This window comes from Pseudophryne corroboree, chromosome 11 (assembly GCF_028390025.1).
Source record: "Pseudophryne corroboree isolate aPseCor3 chromosome 11, aPseCor3.hap2, whole genome shotgun sequence".
Classification (NCBI taxonomy): domain Eukaryota; kingdom Metazoa; phylum Chordata; class Amphibia; order Anura; family Myobatrachidae; genus Pseudophryne; species Pseudophryne corroboree.
The window spans coordinates 166615793-166634018 of record NC_086454.1 but is presented as its reverse complement, the minus strand read 5'-3'; the positions used below and the strand labels follow the sequence as shown (position 1 = coordinate 166634018).

At 32.7% G+C, this 18226-nt stretch overlaps 10 non-coding genes across 10 annotated transcripts; all 10 read left to right on the top strand.

The window, feature by feature from the left end:
• The first annotated feature begins 493 nt into the window (after positions 1-493).
• On the top strand, positions 494-567 carry TRNAI-AAU (transfer RNA isoleucine (anticodon AAU)). The gene has a single exon. It is a non-coding gene; the product is annotated as a tRNA-Ile (tRNA).
• Positions 568-3815: 3248 nt separating this feature from the next.
• Positions 3816-3889, top strand: TRNAI-AAU (transfer RNA isoleucine (anticodon AAU)). Its single transcript has one exon. It is a non-coding gene; the product is annotated as a tRNA-Ile (tRNA).
• Positions 3890-5491: 1602 nt separating this feature from the next.
• TRNAI-AAU (transfer RNA isoleucine (anticodon AAU)) lies at positions 5492-5565 on the top strand. The gene has a single exon. It is a non-coding gene; the product is annotated as a tRNA-Ile (tRNA).
• A 1589-nt stretch (positions 5566-7154) lies between these two features.
• TRNAI-AAU (transfer RNA isoleucine (anticodon AAU)) lies at positions 7155-7228 on the top strand. The gene has a single exon. It is a non-coding gene; the product is annotated as a tRNA-Ile (tRNA).
• A 1586-nt stretch (positions 7229-8814) lies between these two features.
• Positions 8815-8888, top strand: TRNAI-AAU (transfer RNA isoleucine (anticodon AAU)). The gene has a single exon. It is a non-coding gene; the product is annotated as a tRNA-Ile (tRNA).
• A 1593-nt stretch (positions 8889-10481) lies between these two features.
• TRNAI-AAU (transfer RNA isoleucine (anticodon AAU)) lies at positions 10482-10555 on the top strand. The gene has a single exon. It is a non-coding gene; the product is annotated as a tRNA-Ile (tRNA).
• Positions 10556-12140: 1585 nt separating this feature from the next.
• Positions 12141-12214, top strand: TRNAI-AAU (transfer RNA isoleucine (anticodon AAU)). The gene has a single exon. It is a non-coding gene; the product is annotated as a tRNA-Ile (tRNA).
• A 1588-nt stretch (positions 12215-13802) lies between these two features.
• TRNAI-AAU (transfer RNA isoleucine (anticodon AAU)) lies at positions 13803-13876 on the top strand. Its single transcript has one exon. It is a non-coding gene; the product is annotated as a tRNA-Ile (tRNA).
• A 1596-nt stretch (positions 13877-15472) lies between these two features.
• Positions 15473-15546, top strand: TRNAI-AAU (transfer RNA isoleucine (anticodon AAU)). The gene has a single exon. It is a non-coding gene; the product is annotated as a tRNA-Ile (tRNA).
• Positions 15547-17132: 1586 nt separating this feature from the next.
• TRNAI-AAU (transfer RNA isoleucine (anticodon AAU)) lies at positions 17133-17206 on the top strand. The gene has a single exon. It is a non-coding gene; the product is annotated as a tRNA-Ile (tRNA).
• Positions 17207-18226: the final 1020 nt, after the last annotated feature.

Below are 18226 nucleotides of genomic sequence, written 5' to 3'. Positions count from 1 at the left end.
TTTGTATTTTCTTAAGCTTTGCATTCCAAAATGGGCTAGCATTCTTTATTTCCAATAGGCACATTAAGCTACTTCCCCAATATTTATTTTTTTGTGTTAAAAGTTATTCATACACAACTTGGTAAAACATACTAAATTTAATACATAATGGATTACATCCTGGATTATCTTTTTCAACAATCTGTAAATTTACAATTAAAAATTGTGTATTAGATTTTTTAGATTGATTTTGCTTAGATTTGCATATACTCCTTGTCTAAATTGTCTATTTTTATACTATTAGTAGATGCCTTAATCTTTGTTATTATCCTATCTAATATTATTTTTTATTTTGTAATGTGGAAAGAAACTGGAGCATTTTTATGATACCCATGCTTCAAGTGACTCTATGGCTTAAGCTTTTTTTTGAAAAATGAAATGCTATAAAAACAAAATATGATCTGTGCTTTGAGGTACATTTGCCAGTTTTGTGTTTGCTTGCAGTAACATCTGTGGCCGGTTAGCTCAGTTGGTTAGAGCGTGGTGCTAATAACGCCAAGGTCACGGGTTTGATCCCAGTATGGGCCATTTGCCTTTGTGATGGACAAGAATGGAATAAGCTCATCGTGGAGTGCATGAATACTTGAAAACATCATAGACACATATATCACAAAATCTTTTCAAATACATATCAGAAGCCAGTGGGAGTGTCATCCTTTGGCTGATGAAGATTTTTCTCTACATAGCTCAGTGACTTTTGTCTCAAATCAAGCAATATGACATAACTAAGATATGCAAGGGCAAATTAATCAGTTATTATATTGCTGCTCAAACATAGAGGGCACTAGCTGTTACTGGAAGAAGAAGAAGATATGTGCTCCCCTCTCATTAGTGCACACTGAAGTTAAAAAAAATTGAGAATTTCTAAAGACCAGAGCACAAGTAATGGATCTCTGCATTCTTATTGCATCTTTTCTTATTTCCAAATATTTGACATACTTCTGATTTGATAAGTTTAAAAATGAGTTTAAACAAAGGACACCACTGAAGATGATGGAATTTATAAGAATTTTAAATGAAGATTTGCAATACTCATACATTGAATGAAAATGGAGCTTTGAACAATAGGAAAATAAACAATGTTAGCTCCCACGAGATATGAATTCAGATTACTAGATTCAAAGTCCAGGGTGCTAACAATTACACCACGGAACCCTCACCTGAGCAATGGCATCTACTGAAGTGCGCTCATCTTTTAAATGCAAAGAAAAGAAATTCAATACTTTATATATATTATTTCAAGTTTCTAATAAGCTCAGGGATGCAATAGGTATTATGTAGATTATTTGTCCAAACCCAATGATAATATATAAAAAGTAACCTATTTTTTAAAGGAGAAGATAGATACTAGAAACCTAAATGCCTAGGACCAATTTCAGTTGGAGCATCACCCCTTATGTTATCCTAGCATTGAATTGACAGTTTTTCTGTATTTCCATATTTGCATATCAGCCACTTACAATTGTTTCAAGCTTTATAACAGAGGACTGCCTTTTTTATAGACCAAGGGTGAAAGTCTCTTGTGAGTTAAGTCTGATAATGACATCACAATTTGTAAATTAAGCTATAGTATGATTACAGAGTGTAGACTGAATAAAAAGTGCTTTCCTATGGATTGAAGTTTGTATTTTCTTAAGCTTTGCATTCCAAAATGGGCTAGCATTCTTTATTTCCAATGGGCACATTAAGTTACTTCCCCAATATATATTTTTTTGTGTTAAAAGTTATTCATACACAACTTGGTAAAACATACTAAATTTAATACATAATGGATTACATCCTGGGATTATCTTTTTCAACAATCTGTAAATTTACAATTAAAAATTGTGTATTAGATTTTTTAGATTGATTTTGCTTAGATTTGCATATACTCCTTGAATAAATTGTCTATTTTTATACTATTAGTAGATGCCTTAATCTTTGTTATTATCCTATCTAATATTTATTTTTATTTTGTAATGTGGAAAGAAACTGGAGCATTTTTATGATACCCATGCTTCAAGTGACTCTATGGCTTAAGCTTTTTTTTGAAAAATGAAATGCTATAAAAACAAAATATGATCTGTGCTTTGAGGTACATTTGCCAGTTTTGTGTTTGCTTGCAGTAATATCTGTGGCCGGTTAGCTCAGTTGGTTATAGCGTGGTGCTAATAACGCCAGGGTCATGGGTTCGATCCGCGTATGAGCCATTTGCTTTTCTTGATGGACAAGAATGGAATAAGCTCATCGGTGGAGTGCATGAATACTTGAAAACATCATAGACACATATATCACAAAATCTCTTCAAATACATATCAGAAGCCAGTGGGAGTGTCATCCTTTGGCTGATGAAGATTTTTCTCTACATGGCTCAGTGACTTTTGTCTCAAATCAAGCAATATGGCATAACTAAGATATGCAAGGGCAAATTAATCAGTTATTATATTACTGCTCAAACATAGAGGGCACTAGGTGTTACTAGAAGAAGAAGAAGATATGTGCTCCCCTCTCATTAGTGCACACTGAAGTAAAAAAAAATGGAGAATTTCCAAAGACCAGAGCACAAGTAATGGATCTCTGCATTCTTATTGCATCTTTTCTTATTTCCAAATATTTGACATACTTCTGATTTGATAAGTTTAAAAATGAGTTTAAACAAAGGACACCACTGAAGATGATGGAATTTATATGAATTTTAAATGAAGATTTGCAATACTCATACATTGAATGAAAATGGAGCTTTGAACAAAAGGAAAATAAACAATGTTAGCTCCCACGAGATATGAACTCAGATGACTAGATTCAAAGTCCAGGGTGCTAACAATTACACCATGGAACCCTCACCTGAGCAATGGCATCTACTGAAGTGCGCTCATCTTTTAAATGCAAAGAAAAGAAATTCAATACTTTATATATATTATTTCAAGATTCTAATAAGCTCAGGGATGCAATAGGTATTATGTAGAATATTTGTCCAAACCCAATGATAATATATAAAAAGTAACCTATTTTTTAAAGGAGAAGATAGATACTAGAAACCTAAATGCCTAGGACCAATTTCATTTGGAGCATCACCCCTTATGTTATCCTAGCATTGAATTGACAGTTTTTCTGTATTTCCATATTTGCATATCAGCCACTTACAATTGTTTCAAGCTTTATAACAGAGGACTGCCTTTTTTATAGACCAAGGATGAAAGTCTCTTGTGAGTTAAGTCTGATAATGACATCATAATTTGTAAATTAAGCTATAGTATGATTACAGAGTGTAGACTGAATAAAAAGTGCTTTCCTATGGATTGAAGTTTGTATTTTCTTAAGCTTTGCATTCCAAAATGGGCTAGCATTCTTTATTTCCAATGGGCACATTAAGCTACTTCCTTAATATATATTTTTTTGTGTTAAAAGTTATTCATACACAACTTGGTAAAACATACTAAATTTAATACATAATGGATTACATCCTGGGATTATCTTTTTCAACAATCTGTAAATTTACAATTAAAAATTGTCTTAGATTTTTAAGATTGATTTTGCTTAGATTTGCATATACTCCTAGTCAAAATTATCTATTTTTATACTATTACTAGACGCCTTAATCTTTGTTATTATCCTATCTAATATTTATTTTTATTTTGTAATGTGGAAAGAAACTGGAGCATTTTTATGATACCCATGCTTCAAGTGACTCTATGGCTTAAGCTTTTTTTTGAAAAATGAAATGCTATAAAAACAAAATATGATCTGTGCTTTGAGGTACATTTGCCAGTTTTGTGTTTGCTTGCAGTAATATCTGTGGCAGGTTAGCTCAGTTGGTTTGAGCGTGGTGCTAATAACGCCAAGGTCACGGGTTCGATCCCCGTATGGGCCATTTGCTTTTCTTGATGGACAAGAATGGAATAAGCTCATCGGTGGAGTGCATGAATACTTGAAAACATCATAGACACATATATCACAAAATCTCTTCAAATACATATCAGAAGCCAGTGGGAGTGTCATCCTTTGGCTGATGAAGATTTTTCTCTACATGGCTCAGTGACTTTTGTCTCAAATCAAGCAATATGGCATAACTAAGATATGCAAGGGCAAATTAATCAGTTATTATATTGCTGCTCAAACATAGAGGGCACTAGGTGTTACTAGAAGAAGAAGAAGAAGAAGAAGAAGATATGTGCTCCCCTCTCATTAGTGCACACTGAAGTAAAAAAAATGGAGAATTTCTAAAGACCAGAGCACAAGTAATGAATCTCTGCATTCTTATTGCATATTTTCTTATTTCCAAATATTTGACATACTTCTGATTTGATAAGTTTAAAAATGAGTTTAAACAAAGGACACCACTGAAGATGATGGAATTTATATGAATTTTAAATGAAGATTTGCAATACTCATTCATTGAATGAAAATGGAGCTTTGAACAAAAGGAAAATAAACAATGTTAGCTCCCACGAGATATGAACTCAGATGACTAGATTCAAAGTCCAGGGTGCTAACAATTACACCATGGAACCCTCACCTGAGCAATGGCATCTACTGAAGTGCGCTCATCTTTTAAATGCAAAGAAAAGAAATTCAATACTTTATATATATTATTTCAAGTTTCTAATAAGCTCAGGGATGCAATAGGTATTATGTAGAATATTTGTCCAAACCCAATGATAATATATAAAAAGTAACCTATTTTTTAAAGGAGAAGATAGATACTAGAAACCAAAATGCCTAGGACCAATTTCAGTTGGAGCATCACCCCTTATGTTATCCTAGCATTGAATTGACAGTTTTTCTGTATTTCCATATTTGCATATCAGCCACTTACAATTGTTTCAAGCTTTATAACAGAGGACTGCCTTTTTTATAGACCAAGGATGAAAGTCTCTTGTGAGTTAAGTCTGATAATGACATCACAATTTGTAAATTAAGCTATAGTATGATTACAGAGTGTAGACTGAATAAAAAGTGCTTTCCTATGGATTGAAGTTTGTATTTTCTTAAGCTTTGCATTCCAAAATGGGCTAGCATTCTTTATTTCCAATGGGCACATTAAGCTACTTCCCCAATATATATTTTTTTGTGTTAAAAGTTATTCATACACAACTTGGTAAAACATACTAAATTTAATACATAATGGATTACATCCTGGGATTATCTTTTTCAACAATCTGTAAATTTACAATTAAAAATTGTGTATTAGATTTTTTAGATTGATTTTGCTTAGATTTGCATATACTCCTTGTCTAAATTGTCTATTTTTATACTATTACTAGATGCCTTAATCGGTGTTATTATCCTATCTAATATTTATTTTTTTATTTTGTAATGTGGAAAGAAACTGGAGCATTTTTATGATACCCATGCTTCAAGTGACTCTATGGCTTAAGCTTTTTTTTGAAAAATGAAATGCTATAAAAACAAAATATGATCTGTGCTTTGAGGTACATTTGCCAGTTTTGTGTTTGCTTGCAGCAATATCTGTGGCTGGTTAGCTCAGTTGGTTAGAGCGTGGTGCTAATAATGCCAAGGTCATGGGTTTGATCCCTGTATGGGCCATTTGCTTTTCTTGATGGACAAGAATGGAATGAGCTCATCGGTGGAGTGCATGAATACTTAAAAAAATCATAGACACATATATCACAAAATCTCTTCAAATACATATCAGAAGCCAGTGGGAGTGTCATCTTTTGGCTGATGAAGATTTTTCTCTACATGGCTCAGTGACTTTTGTCTCAAATCAAGCAATATGGCATAACTAAGATATGCAAGGGCAAATTAATCAGTTATTATATTGCTGCTCAAACATAGAGGGCACTAGGTGTTACTAGAAGAAGAAGAAGATATGTGCTCCCCTCTCATTAGTGCACACTGAAGTAAAAAAAAATGGAGAATTTCTAAAGACCAGAGCACAAGTAAAGGATCTCTGCATTCTTATTGCATCTTTTCTTATTTCCAAATATTTGACATACTTCTGATTTGATAAGTTTAAAAATGAGTTTAAACAAAGGACACCACTGAAGATGATGGAATTTATATGAATTTTAAATGAAGATTTGCAATACTCATACATTGAATGAAAATGGAGCTATGAACAAAAGGAAAATAAACAATGTTAGATCCCACGAGATATGAACTCAGATTACTAGATTCAAAGTCCAGGGTGCTAACAATTACACCATGGAACCCTCACCTGAGCAAAGGCATCTACTGAAGTGCGCTCATCTTTTAAATGCAAAGAAAAGAAATTCAATACTTTATATATATTATTTCAAGTTTCTAATAAGCTCAGGGATGCAATAGTTATTATGTAGAATATGTGTCCAAAACCAATGATAATATATAAAAAGTAACCTATTTTTTAAAGGAGAAGATAGATACTAGAAACCTAAATGCCTAGGACCAATTTCAGTTGGAGCATCACCCCTTATGTTATCCTAGCATTGAATTGACAGTTTTTCTGTATTTCCATATTTGCATATCAGCCACTTACAATTGTTTCAAGCTTTATAACAGAGGACTGCCTTTTTTATAGACCAAGGATGAAAGTCTCTTGTGAGTTAAGTCTGATAATGACATCACAATTTGTAAATTAAGCTATAGTATGATTACAGAGTGAAGACTGAATAAAAAGTGCTTTCCTATGGATTGAAGTTTGTATTTTCTTAAGCTTTGCATTCCAAAATGGGCTAGCATTCTTTATTTCCAATGGGCACATTAAGCTACTTCCCCAATATATATTTTTTTGTGTTAAAAGTTATTCATACACAACTTGGTAAAACATACTAAATTTAATACATAATGGATTACATCCTGGGATTATCTTTTTCAACAATCTGCAAATTTACAATTAAAAATTGTGTATTAGATTTTTTAGATTGGTTTTGCTTAGATTTGCATATACTCCTTGTCTAAATTGTCTATTTTTATACAATTAGTAGATGCCTTAATCTTTGTTATTATCCTATCTAATATTTATTTTTAATTTGTAATGTGGAAAGAAACTGGAGCATTTTTATGATACCCATGCTTCAAGTGACTCTATGGCTTAAGCTTTTTTTTGAAAAATGAAATGCTATAAAAAAAAAATATGATCTGTGCTTTGAGGTACATTTGCCAGTTTTGTGTTTGCTTGCAGTAATATATGTGGCCGGTTAGCTCAGTTGGTTAGAGCGTGGTGCTAATAACGCCAAGGTCACGGGTTCGATCCCCGTATGGGCCATTTTCTTTTCTTGATGGACAAGAATGGAATAAGCTCATTGGTGGAGTGCATGAATACTTAAAAACATCATAGACACATATCACAAAATCTCTTCAAAAACATATCAGAAGCCAGTGGGAGTGTCATCCTTTGGCTGATGAAGATTTTTCTCTACCTGGCTCAGTGACTTTTGTCTCAAATCAAGCAATATGGCATAACTAAGATATGCAAGGGCAAATTAATCAGTTATTATATTGCTGCTCAAACATAGAGGGCACTAGGTGTTACTAGAAGAAGAAGAAGGTATGTGCTCCCCTCTCATTAGTGCACACTGAAGTAAAAAAAATGGAGAATTTCTAAAGACCAGAGCACAAGTAATGGATCTCTGCATTCTTATTGCATCTTTTCTTATTCCTAAATATTTGACATACTTCTGATTTGATAAGTTTAAAAATGAGTTTAAACAAAGGACACCACTGAAGATGATGGAATTTATATGAATTTTAAATGAAGATTTGCAATACTCATACATTGAATGAAAATGGAGCTTTGAACAAAAGGAAAATAAACAATGTTAGATCCCACGAGATATGAACTCAGATTACAAGATTCAAAGTCCAGGGTGCTAACAATTACACCATGGAACCCTCACCTGAGCAATGGCATCTACTGAAGTGCGCTCATCTTTTAAATGCAAAGAAAAGAAATTCAATACTTTATATATATTATTTCAAGTTTCTAATAAGCTCAGGGATGCAATAGGTATTATGTAGAATATTTGTCCAAACCCAATGATAATATATAAAAAGTAACCTATTTTTTAAAGGAGAAGATAGATACTAGAAACCTAAATGCCTAGGACCAATTTCAGTTGGAGCATCACCCCTTATGTTATTCTAGCATTGAATTGACAGTTTTTCTGTATTTGCATATTTGCATATCAGCCACTTACAATTGTTTCAAGCTTTATAACAGAGGACTGCCTTTTTTATAGACCAAGGATGAAAGTCTCTTGTGAGTTAAGTCTGATAATGACATCACAATTTGTAAATTAAGCTATAGTATGATTACAGAGTGTAGACTGAATAAAAAGTGCTTTCCTATGGATTGAAGTTTGTATTTTCTTAAGCTTTGCATTCCAAAATGGGCTAGCATTCTTTATTTCCAATGGGCACATTAAGCTACTTCCCCAATATATATTTTTTTGTGTTAAAAGTTATTCATACACAACTTGGTAAAACATACTAAATTTAATACATAATGGATTACATCCTGGGATTATCTTTTTCAACAATCTGTAAATTTACAATTAAAAATTGTGTATTAGATTTTTTAGATTGATTTTGCTTAGATTTGCATATACTCCTAGTCTAAATTGTCTATTTTTATACTATTACTAGATGCCTTAATCTTTGTTATTATCCTATCTAATATTTATTTTTATTTTGTAATGTGGAAAGAAACTGGAGCATTTTTATGATACCCATGCTTCAAGTGACTCTATGGCTTCAGCTTTTTTTTGAAAAATGAAATGCTATAAAAACAAAATATGATCTGTGCTTTGAGGTACATTTGCCAGTTTTGTGTATGCTGGCAGTAATATGTGTGGCCTGTTAGCTCGGTTGGTTAGAGTGTGGTGCTAATAACGCCAAGGTCACGGGTTCGATCTCCGAATGGGCCATTTGTTTTTCTTGATGGACAAGAATGGAATAAGCTCATCGGTGAAATGCATGAATACTTGAAAACATCATAGACACATATATCACAAAATCTCTTCAAATACATATCAGAAGCCAGTGGGAGTGTCATCCTTTGGCTGATGAAGATTTTTCTCTACATGGCTCAGTGACTTTTGTCTCAAATCAAGCAATATGGCATAACTAAGATATGCAAGGGCAAATTAATCAGTTATTATATTGCTGCTCAAACATAGAGGGCACTAGGTGTTACTAGAAGAAGAAGAAGAAGAAGATATGTGCTCCCCTCTCATTAGTGCACACTGAAGTAAAAAAAATGGAGAATTTCTAAAGACCAGAGCACAAGTAATTAATCTCTGCATTCTTATTGCATCTTTTCTTATTTCCAAATATTTGACATACTTCTGATTTGATAAGTTTAAAAATGAGTTTAAACAAAGGACACCACTGAAGATGATGGAATTTATATGAATTTTAAATGAAGATTTGCAATACTCATTCATTGAATGAAAATGGAGCTTTGAACAAAAGGAAAATAAACAATGTTAGCTCCCACGAGATATGAACTCAGATGACTTGATTCAAAGTCCAGGGTGCTAACAATTACACCATGGAACCCTCACCTGAGCAATGGCATCTACTGAAGTGCGCTCATCTTTTAAATGCAAAGAAAAGAAATTCAATACTTTATATATATTATTTCAAGTTTCTAATAAGCTCAGGGATGCAATAGGTATTATGTAGAATATTTGTCCAAACCCAATGATAATATATAAAAAGTAACCTATTTTTTAAAGGAGAAGATAGATACTAGAAACCAAAATGCCTAGGACCAATTTCAGTTGGAGCATCACCCCTTATGTTATCCTAGCATTGAATTGACAGTTTTTCTGTATTTCCATATTTGCATATCAGCCACTTACAATTGTTTCAAGCTTTATAACAGAGGACTGCCTTTTTTATAGACCAAGGATGAAAGTCTCTTGTGAGTTAAGTCTGATAATGACATCACAATTTGTAAATTAAGCTATAGTATGATTACAGAGTGTAGACTGAATAAAAAGTGCTTTCCTATGGATTGAAGTTTGTATTTTCTTAAGCTTTGCATTCCAAAATGGGCTAGCATTCTTTATTTCCAATGGGCACATTAAGCTACTTCCCCAATATATATTTTTTTGTGTTAAAAGTTATTCATACACAACTTGGTAAAACATACTAAATTTAATACATAATGGATTACATCCTGGATTATCTTTTTCAACAATTTGTAAATTTACAATTAAAAATTGTGTATTAAATTTTTTAGATTGATTTTGCTTAGATTTGCATATACTCCTTGTCTAAATTGTCTATTTTTATACAATTAGTAGATGCCTTAATCTTTGTTATTATCCTATCTAATATTTATTTTTATTTTGTAATGTGGAAAGAAACTGGAGCATTTTTATGATACCCATGCTTCAAGTGACTCTATGGCTTAAGCTTTTTTTTGAAAAATGAAATGCTATAAAAACAAAATATGATCTGTGCTTTGAGGTACATTTGCCAGTTTTGTGTTTGCTTGCAGTAATATATGCGGCCGGTTAGCTCAGTTGGTTAGAGCGTGGTGCTAATAACGCCAAGGTCACGGGTTCGATCCCCGTATGGGCCATTTTCTTTTCTTGATGGACAAGAATGGAATAAGCTCATTGGTGGAGTGCATGAATACTTGAAAACATCATAGACACATATATCACAAAATCTCTTCAAATACATATCAGAAGCCAGTGGGAGTTTCACCCTTTGGCTGATGAAGATTTTTCTCTACATGGCTCAGTGACTTTTGTCTCAAATCAAGCAATATGGCATAAATAAGATATGCAAGGGCAAATTAATCAGTTATTATATTGCTGCTCAAACATAGAGGGCACTAGGTGTTACTAGAAGAAGAAGAAGATATGAGCTCCCCTCTCATTAGTGCACACTGAAGTAAAAAAAATTGAGAATTTCTAAAGACCAGAGCACAAGTAATGGATCTCTGCATTCTTATTGCATCTTTTCTTATTTCCAAATATTTGACATACTTCTGATTTGCTAAGTTTAAAAATGAGTTTAAACAAAGGACACCACTGAAGACGATGGAATTTATATGAATTTTAAATGAAGATTTGCAATACTCATACATTGAATGAAAATGGAGCTTTGAACAAAAGGAAAATAAACAATGTTAGCTCCCACGAGATATGAACTCAGATTACTAGATTCAAAGTCCAGGGTGCTAACAATTACACCATGGAACCCTCACCTGAGCAATGGCATCTACTGAAGTGCGCTCATCTTTTAAATGCAAAGAAAAGAAATTCAATACTTTATATATATTATTTCAAGTTTCTAATAAGCTCAGGGATGCAATAGGTATTATGTAGAATATTTGTCCAAACCCAATGATAATATATAAAAAGTAACCTATTTTTTAAAGGAGAAGATAGATACTAGAAACCTAAATGCCTAGGACCAATTTCAGTTGGAGCATCACCCCTTATGTTATCCTAGCATTGAATTGACAGTTTTCTGTGTTTCCATATTTGCATATCAGCCACTTACAATTGTTTCAAGCTTTATAACAGAGGACTGCCTTTTTTTATAGACCAAGGATGAAAGTCTCTTGTGAGTTAAGTCTGATAATGACATCACAATTTGTAAATTAAGCTATAGTATGATTACAGAGTGTAGACTGAATAAAAAGTGCTTTCCTATGGATTGAAGTTTGTATTTTCTTAAGCTTTGCATTCCAAAATGGGCTAGCATTATTTATTTCCAATGGGCACATTAAGCTACTTCCCCAATATATATTTTTTGTGTTAAAAGTTATTCATACACAACTTGGTAAAACATACTAAATTTAATACATAATGGATTACATCCTGATTATCTTTTTCAACAATCTGTAAATTTACAATTAAAAATTGTGTATTAGATTTTTTAGATTGATTTTGCTTAGATTTGCATATACTCCTTGTCTAAATTGTCTATTTTTATACTATTAGTAGATGCCTTAATCTTTGTTATTATCCTATCTAATATTTATTTTTATTTTGTAATGTGGAAAGAAACTGGAGCATTTTTATGATACCCATGCTTCAAGTGACTTTATGGCTTAAGCTTTTTTTTGAAAAATGAAATGCTATAAAAACAAAATATGATCTGTGCTTTGAGGTACATTTGCCAGTTTTGTGTTTGCTTGCAGTGATATCTGTGGCTGGTTAGCTCAGTTGGTTAGAGCGTGGTGCTAATAACGCCAAGGTCACGGGTTCGATCCCCGTATGGGCCATTTGCTTTTCTTGATGGACAAGAATGGAATAAGCTCATCGGTGGAGTGCATGAATACTTGAAAACATCATAGACACATATATCACAAAATCTCTTCAAATACATATCAGAAGCCAGTGGGAGTGTCATCCTTTGGCTGATGAAGATTTTTCTCTACATGGCTCAGTGACTTTTGTCTCAAATCAAGCAATATGGCATAACTAAGATATGCAAGGGCAAATTAATTAGTTATTATATTGCTGCTCAAACATAGAGGGCACTAGGTGTTACTAGAAGAAGAAGAAGATATGTGCTCCCCTCTCATTAGTGCACACTGAAGTAAAAAAAATGGAGAATTTCTAAAGACCAGAGCACAAGTAATGGATCTCTGCATTCTTATTGCATCTTTTCTTATTTCCAAATATTTGACATACTTCTGATTTGATAAGTTTAAAAATGAGTTTAAACAAAGGACACCACTGAAGATGATGGAATTAATATGAATTTTAAATGAAGATTTGCAATACTCATACATTGAATGAAAATGGAGCTTTGAACAAAAGGAAAATAAACAATGTTAGCTCCCACGAGATATGAACTCAGATTACTAGATTCAAAGTCCAGGGTGCTAACAATTACACCATGGAACCCTCACCTGAGCAATGACATCTACTGAAGTGCGCTCATCTTTTAAATGCAAAGAAAAGAAATTCAATACTTTATATATATTATTTCAAGTTTCTAATAAGCTCAGGGATGCAATAGGTATTATGTAGAATATTTGTCCAAACCCAATGATAATATATAAAAAGTAACCTATTTTTTAAAGGAGAAGATAGATACTAGAAACCTAAATGCCTAGGACCAATTTCAGTTGGAGCATCACCCCTTATGTTATTCTAGCATTGAATTGACAGTTTTTCTGTATTTGCATATTTGCATATCAGCCACTTACAATTGTTTCAAGCTTTATAACAGAGGACTGCCTTTTTTATAGACCAAGGATGAAAGTCTCTTGTGAGTTAAGTCTGATAATGACATCACAATTTGTAAATTAAGCTATAGTATGATTACAGAGTGTAGACTGAATAAAAAGTGCTTTCCTATGGATTGAAGTTTGTATTTTCTTAAGCTTTGCATTCCAAAATGGGCTAGCATTCTTTATTTCCAATGGGCACATTAAGCTACTTCCCCAATATATATTTTTTTGTGTTAAAAGTTATTCATACACAACTTGGTAAAACATACTAAATTTAATACATAATGGATTACATCCTGGGATTATCTTTTTCAACAATCTGTAAATTTACAATTAAAAATTGTGTATTAGATTTTTTAGATTGATTTTGCTTAGATTTGCATATACTCCTAGTCTAAATTGTCTATTTTTATACTATTACTAGATGCCTTAATCTTTGTTATTATCCTATCTAATATTTATTTTTATTTTGTAATGTGGAAAGAAACTGGAGCATTTTTATGATACCCATGCTTCAAGTGACTCTATGGCTTCAGCTTTTTTTTGAAAAATGAAATGCTATAAAAACAAAATATGATCTGTGCTTTGAGGTACATTTGCCAGTTTTGTGTATGCTGGCAGTAATATGTGTGGCCTGTTAGCTCGGTTGGTTAGAGCGTGGTGCTAATAACGCCAAGGTCACGGGTTCGATCTCCGTATGGGCCATTTGTTTTTCTTGATGGACAAGAATGGAATAAGCTCATCGGTGAAATGCATGAATACTTGAAAACATCATAGACACATATATCACAAAATCTCTTCAAATACATATCAGAAGCCAGTGGGAGTGTCATCCTTTGGCTGATGAAGATTTTTCTCTACATGGCTCAGTGACTTTTGTCTCAAATCAAGCAATATGGCATAACTAAGATATGCAAGGGCAAATTAATCAGTTATTATATTGCTGCTCAAACATAGAGGGCACTAGGTGTTACTAGAAGAAGAAGAAGAAGAAGAAGATATGTGCTCCCCTCTCATTAGTGCACACTGAAGTAAAAAAAATGGAGAATTTCTAAAGACCAGAGCACAAGTAATGGATCTCTGCATTCTTATTGCATCTTTTCTTATTTCCAAATATTTGACATACTTCTGATTTGATAAGTTTAAAAATGAGTTTAAACAAAGGACACCACTGAAGATGATGGAATTTATATGAATTTTAAATGAAGATTTGCAATACTCATACATTGAATGAAAATGGAGCTTTGAACAAAAGGAAAATAAACAATGCTAGCTCCCACGAGATATGAACTCAGATTACTAGATTCAAAGTCCAGGGTGCTAACAATTACACCATGGAACCCTCACCTGAGCAATGACATCTACTGAAGTGCGCTCATCTTTTAAATGCAAAGAAAAGAAATTCAATACTTTATATATATTATTTCAAGTTTCTAATAAGCTCAGGGATGCAATAGGTATTATGTAGAATATTTGTCCAAACCCAATGATAATATATAAAAAGTAACCTATTTTTTAAAGGAGAAGATAGATACTAGAAACCTAAATGCCTAGGACCAATTTCAGTTGGAGCATCACCCCTTATGTTATCCTAGCATTGAATTGACAGTTTTTCTGTATTTCCATATTTGCATATCAGCCACTTACAATTGTTTCAAGCTTTATAACAGAGGACTGCCTTTTTTATAGACCAAGGATGAAAGTCTCTTGTGAGTTAAGTCTGATAATGACATCACAATTTGTAAATTAAGCTATAGTATGATTACAGAGTGTAGACTGAATAAAAAGTGCTTTCCTATGGATTGAAGTTTGTATTTTCTTAAGCTTTGCATTCCAAAATGGGCTAGCATTCTTTATTTCCAATGGGCACATTAAGCTACTTCCCCAATATATATTTTTTTGTGTTAAAAGTTATTCATACACAACTTGGTAAAACATACTAAATTTAATACATAATGGATTACATCCTGGATTATCTTTTTCAACAATTTGTAAATTTACAATTAAAAATTGTGTATTACATTTTTTAGATTGATTTTGCTTAGATTTGCATATACTCCTTGTCTAAATTGTCTATTTTTATACAATTAGTAGATGCCTTAATCTTTGTTATTATCCTATCTAATATTTATTTTTATTTTGTAATGTGGAAAGAAACTGGAGCATTTTTATGATACCCATGCTTCAAGTGACTCTATGGCTTAAGCTTTTTTTTGAAAAATGAAATGCTATAAAAACAAAATATGATCTGTGCTTTGAGGTACATTTGCCAGTTTTGTGTTTGCTTGCAGTGATATCTGTGGCTGGTTAGCTCAGTTGGTTAGAGCGTGGTGCTAATAACGCCAAGGTCACGGGTTCGATCCCCGTATGGGCCATTTGCTTTTCTTGATGGACAAGAATGGAATAAGCTCATCGGTGGAGTGCATGAATACTTGAAAACATCATAGACACATATATCACAAAATCTCTTCAAATACATATCAGAAGCCAGTGGGAGTGTCATCCTTTGGCTGATGAAGATTTTTCTCTACATGGCTCAGTGACTTTTGTCTCAAATCAAGCAATATGGCATAACTAAGATATGCAAGGGCAAATTAATTAGTTATTATATTGCTGCTCAAACATAGAGGGCACTAGGTGTTACTAGAAGAAGAAGAAGATATGTGCTCCCCTCTCATTAGTGCACACTGAAGTAAAAAAATGGAGAATTTCTAAAGACCAGAGCACAAGTAATGGATCTCTGCATTCTTATTGCATCTTTTCTTATTTCCAAATATTTGACATACTTCTGATTTGATAAGTTTAAAAATGAGTTTAAACAAAGGACACCACTGAAGATGATGGAATTTATATGAATTTTAAATGAAGATTTGCAATACTCATACATTGAATGAAAATGGAGCTTTGAACAAAAGGAAAATAAACAATGCTAGCTCCCACGAGATATGAACTCAGATTACTAGATTCAAAGTCCAGGGTGCTAACAATTACACCATGGAACCCTCACCTGAGCAATGACATCTACTGAAGTGCGCTCATCTTTTAAATGCAAAGAAAAGAAATTCAATACTTTATATATATTATTTCAAGTTTCTAATAAGCTCAGGGATGCAATAGGTATTATGTAGAATATTTGTCCAAACCCAATGATAATATATAAAAAGTAACCTATTTTTTAAAGGAGAAGATAGATACTAGAAACCTAAATGCCTAGGACCAATTTCAGTTGGAGCATCACCCCTTATGTTATCCTAGCATTGAATTGACAGTTTTTCTGTATTTCCATATTTGCATATCAGCCACTTACAATTGTTTCAAGCTTTATAACAGAGGACTGCCTTTTTTATAGACCAAGGATGAAAGTCTCTTGTGAGTTAAGTCTGATAATGACATCACAATTTGTAAATTAAGCTATAGTATGATTACAGAGTGTAGACTGAATAAAAAGTGCTTTCCTATGGATTGAAGTTTGTATTTTCTTAAGCTTTGCATTCCAAAATGGGCTAGCATTCTTTATTTCCAATGGGCACATTAAGCTACTTCCCCAATATATATTTTTTTGTGTTAAAAGTTATTCATACACAACTTGGTAAAACATACTAAATTTAATACATAATGGATTACATCCTGGATTATCTTTTTCAACAATTTGTAAATTTACAATTAAAAATTGTGTATTAAATTTTTTAGATTGATTTTGCTTAGATTTGCATATACTCCTTGTCTAAATTGTCTATTTTTATACAATTAGTAGATGCCTTAATCTTTGTTATTATCCTATCTAATATTTATTTTTATTTTGTAATGTGGAAAGAAACTGGAGCATTTTTATGATACCCATGCTTCAAGTGACTCTATGGCTTAAGCTTTTTTTTGAAAAATGAAATGCTATAAAAACAAAATATGATCTGTGCTTTGCGGTACATTTGCCAGTTTTGTGTTTGCTTGCAGTGATATCTGTGGCTGGTTAGCTCAGTTGGTTAGAGCGTGGTGCTAATAACGCCAAGGTCACGGGTTCGATCCCCGTATGGGCCATTTGCTTTTCTTGATGGACAAGAATGGAATAAGCTCATCGGTGGAGTGCATGAATACTTGAAAACATCATAGACACATATATCACAAAATCTCTTCAAATACATATCAGAAGCCAGTGGGAGTGTCATCCTTTGGCTGATGAAGATTTTTCTCTACATGGCTCAGTGACTTTTGTCTCAAATCAAGCAATATGGCATAACTAAGATATGCAAGGGCAAATTAATTAGTTATTATATTGCTGCTCAAACATAGAGGGCACTAGGTGTTACTAGAAGAAGAAGAAGATATGTGCTCCCCTCTCATTAGTGCACACTGAAGTAAAAAAAATGGAGAATTTCTAAAGACCAGAGCACAAGTAATGGATCTCTGCATTCTTATTGCATCTTTTCTTATTTCCAAATATTTGACATACTTCTGATTTGATAAGTTTAAAAATGAGTTTAAACAAAGGACACCACTGAAGATGATGGAATTTATATGAATTTTAAATGAAGATTTGCAATACTCATACATTGAATGAAAATGGAGCTTTGAACAAAAGGAAAATAAACAATGCTAGCTCCCACGAGATATGAACTCAGATTACTAGATTCAAAGTCCAGGGTGCTAACAATTACACCATGGAACCCTCACCTGAGCAATGACATCTACTGAAGTGCGCTCATCTTTTAAATGCAAAGAAAAGAAATTCAATACTTTATATATATTATTTCAAGTTTCTAATAAGCTCAGGGATGCAATAGGTATTATGTAGAATATTTGTCCAAACCCAATGATAATATATAAAAAGTAACCTATTTTTTAAAGGAGAAGATAGATACTAGAAACCTAAATGCCTAGGACCAATTTCAGTTGGAGCATCACCCCTTATGTTATCCTAGCATTGAATTGACAGTTTTTCTGTATTTCCATATTTGCATATCAGCCACTTACAATTGTTTCAAGCTTTATAACAGAGGACTGCCTTTTTTATAGACCAAGGATGAAAGTCTCTTGTGAGTTAAGTCTGATAATGACATC